General features: G+C 38.6%; 1 protein-coding gene across 1 annotated transcript in view; it reads left to right on the forward strand.

Moving 5' to 3' along the window:
* Positions 1-10,442, forward strand: part of LOC107099723 (transmembrane protein 132C-like) — a 39,904-nt gene that overhangs the window by 15,787 nt on the left and 13,675 nt on the right. The window lies entirely within an intron of this gene.

Below are 10,442 nucleotides of genomic sequence, written 5' to 3' on the forward strand. Positions count from 1 at the left end.
TTGAGGTCCTGGGTGATGGTGGTGCCCAGGAAGCGGAAGGACTCCACGTTGGAGATGGGGGTAGGGCTGTCTGTGAGGGCAAGGGTAACAGTAACCCGAGGAGGGCACAAAAACACATGGTTTTGGGCACAAAAGCAGGATTTTAACATGTGAAGAAATTATACTATAGGACATATTTTTATACAGTTGCAGCAAAAATGTGGATTTTGGGGTAAGTAGTCCCTTTAAACAAGAGTCATCTCAACATAAATATATAACCTATAATGCCTGAGTTGAAACATAGTCAGTTATGAATAGACTGAATTGGAGTTGCATTTGAAATAAGTTGAAATATAACATAAATCCATAGATAAATGTGCTGACTAGATATATTGATGTTGAAGGATTACTATAATCATTGATTAAGCTGTGAAGTCACATCTGCTCCATTAAATAGTAACATCAGCTAATATTAGGTGTTTAATTAGTGAGTCACATAAGGCTCCGACTTTGCTCCACCAACCCCTCGCAAATTTAGAAATGGTGCTGCTCACATTAGTATTATTTGAAAGGGTCTCTGCATTACTTACTCACATTAAACCAACTGGTATGAATTTTCACGTAGTTTGTTTTTTTATTTATTTTTTTCATACTCTTTACAGCACTTTATCTGTAGACTCTTGCTTTTATTTCTTTGTAAGTCTGGGTAACTTTTGCCAACATCAGATGTAATTTTTACTCCAATGTCCCCATCAGACAGATCTAAACGGAGAAAAAATTGCCAAAGTGTTCCGTTCTCATGATGCATTTTGTAACTACCTAACTGTAGTTTTGAAATAGGGTTACCTTGACACGAATTATATCATAAATGTCTGTTATTTGCGGGAATATTTCTGTCAGACAAATTTGCCTACAGTATCTACTCATAAAACAAGCAGCTGCACAGAAAGAGGTAGGGGAAAGAGCAGCTCTCTGTTACTCTATATGGTCCATGAAGCTGGAAACAACCTGTGTCGATGCGGTCCTTTCTCTGCAGTTGTTGCCACACAAATATAAATTACCACTGAAGATACTAAAGATTTGTTTTATTGTAAGAATTGCAGCTAGTAGCATATTCTGTGACGTTCTCTGGTGCTATTGGAGGCTATTGGAGACTTGTTATTCTTCTCCATGAGTAATGGGTACAGCAATGGCCGCATCATTCCCCGCAGCTTCAGTCACAGCAGGAGATGTTCACATCTCCTTCGTGTGCCAAGCTGCTACTGGCTGACTTGTTGTTATTGCAGGGTCCAAAGCAAACTATGACATCAAAAACCAAACCAGGCTTTAAAGAACTCGTAACTCCACATCTCATTTTGGCAACTTTGGGCATTTTCATGTTTGAGATTTTGACAACTAAAAAAACAAGGCTTAACAGAAGAAAGAAATTCACAATACCAGACATAATTTGGGCTGTTTTGTTGTCACCTTTTATCTGATATTCCTCTCTTTAAATTAGCTGATTACATCATCTTGTGAGAGCCAGTGGCAACTTTTCTCACTGAGAAGTTGGAATCTCATTAAGCGTAGCCTGTTTTACCATAGGAATTATATGATAATAAATGGAAGGTACTGGTACATCTTGATTAGGCCTACATCCCCATACTTAGTCTGAATTAATAATCAAGGCTTAACATTGTTATTTGGTTTAGACACATGCATGCCCCTCTCTATTAATAACTCAACTTTGGATATTATCATCCCACTGTATGGCCCCAAACTGATGGCTAGATGGAGCAGGGACCCCCTAATTTTATATATATTGTATTAAAATTGTGCTATATCAAACTGGTCCTATAGTCACTCTGTTGCATATGGAGTAATGTAACAAAAGTAACTTTGCCCTGGGATTGTTAGAGTATTTCTGATTCTGATTCCTGGTTGATGGGACAGGTGTTGTGAATGAAACTGTGCCCAGCTTGAAAGAGCTCCTGTGTGTCGCTCAACGTGAGCAGTAATGACTGAAAGACATCTTCTGCCGCCATTTATCTGTTTACTACAGTGTGTTGAATTCATGTTAATGTGGATTTAAAGACATTTCAATTAGTGGAAAAACTTGCAGGAGGGAATATAAAAAAAAGTCTAATCAACCAAAACTTTTGCGAACCCCATGCAGTACATCCTGGGGGTCGTGGACAACCTGTTGAAGACCTCCAAGTTTATTTATGTGTAACTTGAACATAATTTTACAAGTTCTTCATCTATTGTTAAAAAAAATGTTGATGGACATGTCGCTCATATCGAAAAACCCCCTCCCGAACAGAAATCACTTATCCTGCCAACAGAGGTGTTTTTAAACACCACATTAAATCTGTGTGACTGAAACATGTGGAATTCACTCAAAGTAAAGCTTTAAAACACAGTTTTTAAGAAGGTAGGCTGTAAATAAAGTGGATAAAAAATATAAAGTATGTAGATAGAAAGAGAAACTAAGGTTTTGGACATGGCCAAGCGGCTGTTGTCATCGATAAGGTGAAGATTATCAGCAATAAGAAACCCACTACAAGGTAGAGGAGGTGCAGTCTAAAGCCATTCTATGGGACTAATAACCGCTAATAACGTCCATTTAATGGTGTAGTATCTAAGTGGAGGCGGGGCCTTTAATAAGAATGCAACCTTTCACTCCCAAGTACTAAGCAACCTTTATATGTAAAAGATTGCGAGAAAAGCAATGCAGCATTAAATGTAAGGATACAAGCTACAGAACATGTAAATAATAGGGGTGGAACGGTTCACAAAATGCACGGTTTGGTTCAGTTCACGGTTTCGTGGTCACAGTTTTCGGTTCGGTTCGGCATATGTTGATTATTACGCCGAAATCCCATAAAAATTAATGAAATAAATGAAAAAATACAAAAAAATTTATGAATTGTAATTATTTTTAATGATCCGCGGAAACCCTGGATCATTTCCGCATGTTATGCTGCTTTGAATTTAATCATCTGGCGCATACCCTCTACGATCTACAAGGAACTCGGAGCGGACGGGAGCCACAGCGGAGGCTGTAGGCTTTGCTCTGTGCAGGCGGTCTGGAGCGCAGAAGGGCGGAGCGCTGACAGAGTATGTGGGATTTCGGGGTTAGCATGACATGTTGGTCATGTTGCTGTTAGCATAAACAACACGTGTTGCACAATGCTTGCACACTGTTGCACTTTTATCCACAACTTTCTTTCCGCCGTCATCGTAGGTCACTCTAAATGCAAAGTGGTCCCATACAGCAGACCTATAAAGTGCTGCTGGCGCGTCTTCCAACTCCTGTTCGTTCCCACTCGCCATACCCACACAATTCTCCACAACAACTGATTTTTTTCTGCTACACCCGGCTACGCTGCTTCGCTTCTTCTTCTTCTTGTTTACTACTGGTGGTTGGCTTTGGTTGCAGTACCGCCACCTTCTGCTCTGGAGTGTAAACGCTTCGCCTATGAGAAAAAGGAGCAGCGCATGAACCGAACGCAACACACGCGAACCGAACAGAGACAGTCAAACCGAACGGTTCGTACGGTTTTCATAAACTGTTCCATCCCTAGTAAATAGTTAAAGATATTAGTTATTAAAAGAAGTTGTGACTAGTGACCCTCTAACTAATCGGTGTTCAATAATCCTCTGAAGTGTTTTTAGTGCAACTTGTTTGGAACCACAAGCAGGTAGGCTCTAAAAAAAGTAAGAGATCCATGTAATGGTTACCAATAAAAGCATAGAAAAGTTTAATTGATCAGTTGTTAAACTTTCTAAGTTGGGACTAGTGGAAACGGGGAATTATTGTGGACAAAATGTCTTCACATGCTTTACAGTGCCCAAACAGAGGAGTAAAAGTCAAAACTCCTTGGTAGCATTAACTCCAGAGTAATAAAGATTTCTTCTCCTTGAAAAATACATTTTATCTTCTGTAAAACTTTCTTGTGAGTGTTCTATTGCAGAAATGTCAGATACAATAAGTATGTTTATCTGTCTAACAGGCAACAAGATGGCATTTGGAATAAAACAAAAGGGTCTTAATATTTGTTTAACCAAAAAAAATAACTTTATCAACATAAATTAGTTAAGTTATGTATGTATTATCTGTTTTTTGTATCGAAGATGCAGCTATTGCCTTCTTTGCAGTTCAGTTTCAGTTTAAATCAGTTTATTTCTATAAAGCCAATTCACAACACGTCCTCTCAAGGCACTTTACAGAAATAAATTATTTAAATCATAAAGAGATATTGGCTAAATGTTTTCAATCTCAGTAAGCCCAGCTGATTGCATCGAGTCACTTACTCCTGGATGAGCATGTAGCGACAGCAACTGAATATTAAATTCATGAATTAAACATATGATGGCTGCCTTCAGCAGCATCTACAGAATCACAGTTCAGCTCATCTGTTTTATTGAATTAGTTGTTTCTCCTGCAGCGGGATGATTCCTGCAGTGTCATAAAATCAGGAACTCGGTTTCATAGAATCAAACAAGTGGACATTTTCAATGATCCACGTGAACGCTTACAATCAGAAGTCTCTGAGAGTTTAACAGGCTGATGAAAAGCTTTTATTACAGTCGATTTGTTTGAATTCTGTGACTGATATAAATGTGATAATGATAATTGTGTCAGCGAGCAACTCTCCGGCTGTCTGTCCCTGGCGTCAGTCTCCCTGCCAGTTCTTAGCTCATAACAATATGGCTGACCTGTGCAGTCCAGTTTGTCAGTGTTGTCGCTTCATGCTGGTCTGACATTGCATCTCTTAGTTGTTAGTAGGACAGCACATTATTAGGGCTGTCTCGAGGTGAGAAGCCCTCTCCTGAGGCCTTATCACTAGCGGCACCTTCTGCCAACACTGCCACTCTGCAGCTGCAGAAATCCATCAGCTGATTGAGCGCCTCTCAGTCTACCTGCAGTAATTACATGAGGAAATGTTTTAAAGTTGGACTTGGAGTCATCCCACGCGCCACTGTGTCTCCTCTAATTATCCATGCTCCCCGCTTATTTCCAGTGACAGAGGTACAGCGTTCGGCTAATGTCATGGCTTGTCGAGAGTGTTGCTTTTCCAGCTGTGTGTCGGCGAGCACGCCCCTGTCAGCAGGGACAGTCAAGCCAGGGTCGTCATCTATGAGTTCCAGCAGCACCACCGACGGCTTCAGAGAGCTTTGTTTCTCCCTGCTCTGCTGCCGTCTTTGTTTATCAGGGGGGAACAGGCATGACCTTGAATAAAACCACTGCGGCTGTTGGTGGGAATGTGCACTGGTCCGCTGTCCAGAAGCCCAGGAGGAACTAAGCCAATGAGTGACAATAACAAGTGGCTTAGTCCTCCCCGATCAGTCAGGCTTGGAAATTGTGGCCATGCTGGGACAGGCAGCAGAGAAATAAGAAAATAAAGAGGCATCTGCCCTGCTAGCGGGATAGCTGCACTACTGACTCAGTTTTGGACAGATTCTGCCTACACAGCTCACCTCTTCCCTCCTTAAGCTCTGCCAATAGAGTGACAAGATAAGCCGTCACACACAGAGGAAGTATAGGCTGAGTACTTGGGCATGCATGACTACGTTAACACTTTTCTGCAGATGTACTTAATAAGAAATATTTCCCCATTTTGTATATTAAATTTTATTTTTTTATCTTTCAACAGACGCCCTGCAAAAATTAAAATAAATACAGATTAGCTCCCGTTTGCATGCATATATAGAAACAACACTGCCTATTTCTGTCCAAGTAACCTCCATCACTGTAACAGAAAAAAGGCAGAACAAATGGAGCAGCACACGCTTCATAGGACATAACCAAAACAGGCATGACACATAAATATGCAGCATCTCTGCTGAATTTAGGAGCTGACTTGAAATTAAATGAAGTGAAAAAAAAATATTGCTTTGACGGTGCAGGTAGTTCTCTGGAACAGAGCAGGAATGTTTATTAGATTAACCTCTGATTAGATTTTTTTAAGGTGGCAGCAAAATTGTTGGCTTAGATGTTTACAGTGGATAAAACATTCGGTCTTCTATTATGGCTTAACACTTAACAGCACAATTTATTAATTAAAGTGTAGTTATGATGTTTGGAACATGTTCAGTAATATCAATGCTGTTTTTTTTAGCTCCATTTATGCAAGTTTTGTAAGAATAAAATCCTTTAAAGGATACACAGCGCCAGAAAGCTGATTTTCCACTCACAAAATGATTTATTTGTTTGACCTTTTCCTTACACTTGAATGTTTCAGATCATCAAATCATATAAATTTAAGTAATCAAGGAAACCAGAGTAAACACAGAATGACATTTTTAAAAGGGAATTTGATTTATTAAAGCTATCAAAACAAATTTCCATTGGTAAATCATCATCTGTAATCATTTATAATTACATTTTCAGTACAGCTTGTTCAGGTTAAATTCTTCACACAGGTCTATTTACTGCCAGCTTAGAAAAAAAAACATCCTGCCTGATATCATGAAGGTGGCTTAAAGATTTCAAAAAGCAAGAGAGCTTTCCCACATCACTAAAGCGACAGATGATATTTATGGTTGACAATAAGAAGGAGACTGAGCGTCCGCTAAAGATTTCCAAGGGGAAAGACTTCAGCAACTTCCAGAATCAAATTCTAAATCAGTTATTTGTGCATTAGATTAAAAAGGCAGTTAAATAGCAAATGTGACATCTGACATCCACCTGTGCAGGAACCCAAACGTTGGTGGAAAGAAATGTGTTTCATTTTAGTTTGATTAAAAATTCAAACTGCCTCAAAAAGTTTTGATAATATTTGAATTGTTTTATATTAAGGGGCAGATTTAGGAAATTTGCGGCCCTAGGCAAAGACCGGCAGGGGGCCCTCTGAATTGAGAAGCCAACACATGAAACAAACCCATTATACAGATAGAGAAATAGAATAGACATACATTATTTGTTCTATGTTTTGTCCCTCTCTTCTTGTCCCTTTTCTTGATGTTTTTCTCTCTATGTTTTGTACTCAGCTAACTTTTCATGCTGTCTCAAAACGAATGAAAGATTTTTTCCAAGCACTAAGCTCACTTAGCTGATTGCTCCTTCCTGTGTTTCCAAAAAGGCGACGTCAAAAGTAAATAACCCAGTCCTTCTTTTCACTGTAGACAAACAATGATCTGCTTATCTGTTTTCCATATTTTATTTGGATGAAATAATAGTTGCATGAATCATGACAGCAGACAAGATAGAGGAGAGCAGGAGGCGGGTTTACCAATCTACTCGCTCTGGAGAGCAGAGTTCACTGCTTTTATATCTTGTTGCCAAAGTATCCAGTAGCAGAAAAAGTCACAAGATTTGGCGCTAGGCATTTTTTAAAAATAAAAGTGCTAGAGAGGTCTGAAAAATCGCTAAATATAACGACAAAAGCGCTAAGTTGTCAACACTGCTCTTCGCGCTGCAGCAAATTGACTGATACAGGGTGGTGGACACTACAGGGAGGGGTCTTTATCAAAAAAACACAATCAATGTTCACAAATAAGGAATAGTTGTATTAATCATACATGTAAACAGAGTTTTATGGGGCTCCCAGGAGCTTGGAGCCCTAGGCAATTGCCTAGTATTGCCTAATGGTAACCCCCGCCCCTGTTTATATTATTACACTATAGTTAAAATTCAGTGGTTCTCATCCATATCTCATAAATACTGTTGTGCAGATTGTGGATTCCTGCCGCCTCTCAGTTGGAGACCTCTTGTAATGATGCCCTCAATCCAGAATATATATAGGATTTCTGTTAGTGCCACAATGTCCATTTCCAAATTCTATTTTTGGGGTTATTGGCTGCCATTGAGTTGCATGTGAAATCAGTCCCCCGCCAGCAAAGCTTTTAAGCTCTTAACTTCAAATCTCTCAGTACTCTTGGCATTTCTGTGGAGCTAGCCGCTAACATCTTTATTCCCATGGCTTAGCAGTCAGTCAGATTTCCTAGGGGATTCGGACAGAATGAGACAAGCAGAGCGGATAATCGCAAGAAAAACAGTTTAAGAGATTAATTTCTTTTCTTCTCCCCATTATTATGACTACAACCTTTACTGGGGTGTATTTGAGAAGAAAAGAAAGGAAGCAATGCTGATGCTTAGAAGTGAAAGTGGATGTAAGTCAATGTATGCATATATGATTAATAGTTGTGTTGACATAGCCCTTTTTCATTTGAAAGGAGGCCAGNGGAAACAGCTGATCAGTCCTTCAAGGTAAATGTTCACAACAAAAAACGTATAAGTTTTGGTGTCAGTCTTTGGAGTGTACTCTTTTTAAAAGAAGTCAAGAGAATCATCTCAAGAAATCATAAATAACCTTATGGTGATATTTAGTAAGTTGAATCGAATTTTTGCTGTTTTCATCTTTTCTAATGTAATTCTTCCAAATGCATATAAAAAGAAGTTCAAGAAAGCACGTCTCATATATCAGAACAAACTCAGATCCCAGAGAGATCCCATATGTCCTAAGCATTTGAAGTAATCCAAAATAGACTGCGTTTTGTTTAGAATGGTAAGAGGTGGGGTGTGGGGACAACTTTTACATCCCCAACTCTCCCTCTCTCCTTGTATTCTCTCCGCAAGTTGATCCCGGAAGTTGTTAGCAGAAACCAACAAAAGTAGCAGCTATAAATCTGGCTGTGAATAGCTGTAACAGCATTTATTTTCCCTGATCAACAATTTAGAGGTTGCTTTCCCAACATGTCACTGTGCTCTATTCTGTTATTTTTTTATTTTTTTTGTATAAAGGTGTTTGTTAAATCATTAGACAGAAAAGCAGTTATGGGGAAAATCTAATTATATTGTAACCATTTAAAACTAGTTTGTCAAACCCAAGGCAATTTTCCTGGTGCGAACGAGTTATGACTCTATTGGCTGATTTGTTGCTTAAAGTAATAAAATTAGATTTGCAGGGCAACAGAGCAATCAGGGAGGCTATTAGGTAAAGCAGTAAGGAGGTGTAAGCACATTTAGGATTCAGAGCAGGTGCTTCCAAACGGTGAGGAAGAGAAGCGGAGAAAGAAAAATGATGGCTATTCAAAGGATGGAGCACCTATCGCAGGTTTGATTAGCAGCGTTTCCTCATAACTCGAATTCTGTCTGGTTAACAGTTCTTCATGAAATACTACATTTGCTGTATGTTTCACTTAGCTTGGTTTAACAAGGACGGTTGCAAAAATAAGCACGTATAGGCAGTAAGAGGAAATCAATATCAGATCTGTATCTAGTTTTACAATAACTCTAACCACTACGGTAACTATAATACTTCAGTTTAAAGTAACCATCTCATTTTACGCTGAGAAAAACATAAAACTTATTGCAGTTTGCCTTTTCATTGCTTTTCAAAGCTGCTGTGCAATCCTAAAATGTACCTTTCTTTACACAAAAAGGGTTTTCAGAGCCAACTCTATATAAAAAGAAAATGCATTACCTTTAATGGACGATGAAGTGCCATCCTAAACGCCACTCTGTGACTGCGTATTTCTTTATATAGTTAATGGATTGTTCGTCTTGACAAGAAATATGTAGAATGGATGTGGCCACATATTAGCGCCACTGCATCTTACAAAATCAACACTGTTTTCTTTTTTCTCCTTTGCATGAAATGTGAGTAAACCTTTTAAATGTAGGTCAAAAAGAAAGATATCTGCTCACCTTTAAAACATTTAGATATTTCTCTTCACCTCAGAAACTTTTTGCACAGGATTATGGAACAAATGATTATAAAACGTGTCTTTAAAGAAAGTATAGACCCAAGGCTGAGGGAAGGGACAAAATACAGCTATTGCCAGACAAAGACAGATACTTTTAACAGTCAGTCATCTGAAAAAGCACCTTTATGTCCCAAGCCTACAGGAACCCTGAATGTCAGAAAACACTGTAAAGTCTGTCTAATGGCAGCTGATAGAAAAGTGCTAGCAATAAATAACTTAGTCAATGGCATCCCACTTTGACTCTTTCCTTCTCGGCTTCCTTGTGCTCATTTGTTTCGTTTTGCCTTCTTTTGAATAGGATATGGTAGAAAAATTTACATTTATTTAATGGGCAACAGCTCTGGTGGACATACCTTAAGCCTGAATGTCTAAAACAACATATTTTAAAGTGCCTTTATATCTGGCCAACCTACAGTACAACTTTGCAGTACTCATGCTGTCTAATCAGCATAATAATATATTGGAGAAGTGCTCAGTAACACAGTATTAGAAAGATTTGTAAATAATATATGAGAGATGTAGGCTTGTTGTGTACCTAGAAAAAGTCTTAGATCTGTGGTTGCAGCTTATGAGAAATTAAAGCAAAAGCTAAACTGTTGCGTTTATGTAATGTTTCAAATTGCTATATGTAGCAACCACTTCGGGCCTGCAGCCATTTTAATTTCAACATGACAGCCTGTTTTCAAAATGTCAATATGCAACACATTTTTTAACAAATTGAATCTGGGTTATATTAAAGCCATATTATTAACCCATATTATGCAAAAAAA

The sequence above is a fragment of the Cyprinodon variegatus genome, unplaced genomic scaffold, assembly GCF_000732505.1.
Source record: "Cyprinodon variegatus isolate N-32 unplaced genomic scaffold, C_variegatus-1.0 Scaffold900, whole genome shotgun sequence".
Lineage (NCBI taxonomy): Eukaryota > Metazoa > Chordata > Actinopteri > Cyprinodontiformes > Cyprinodontidae > Cyprinodon > Cyprinodon variegatus.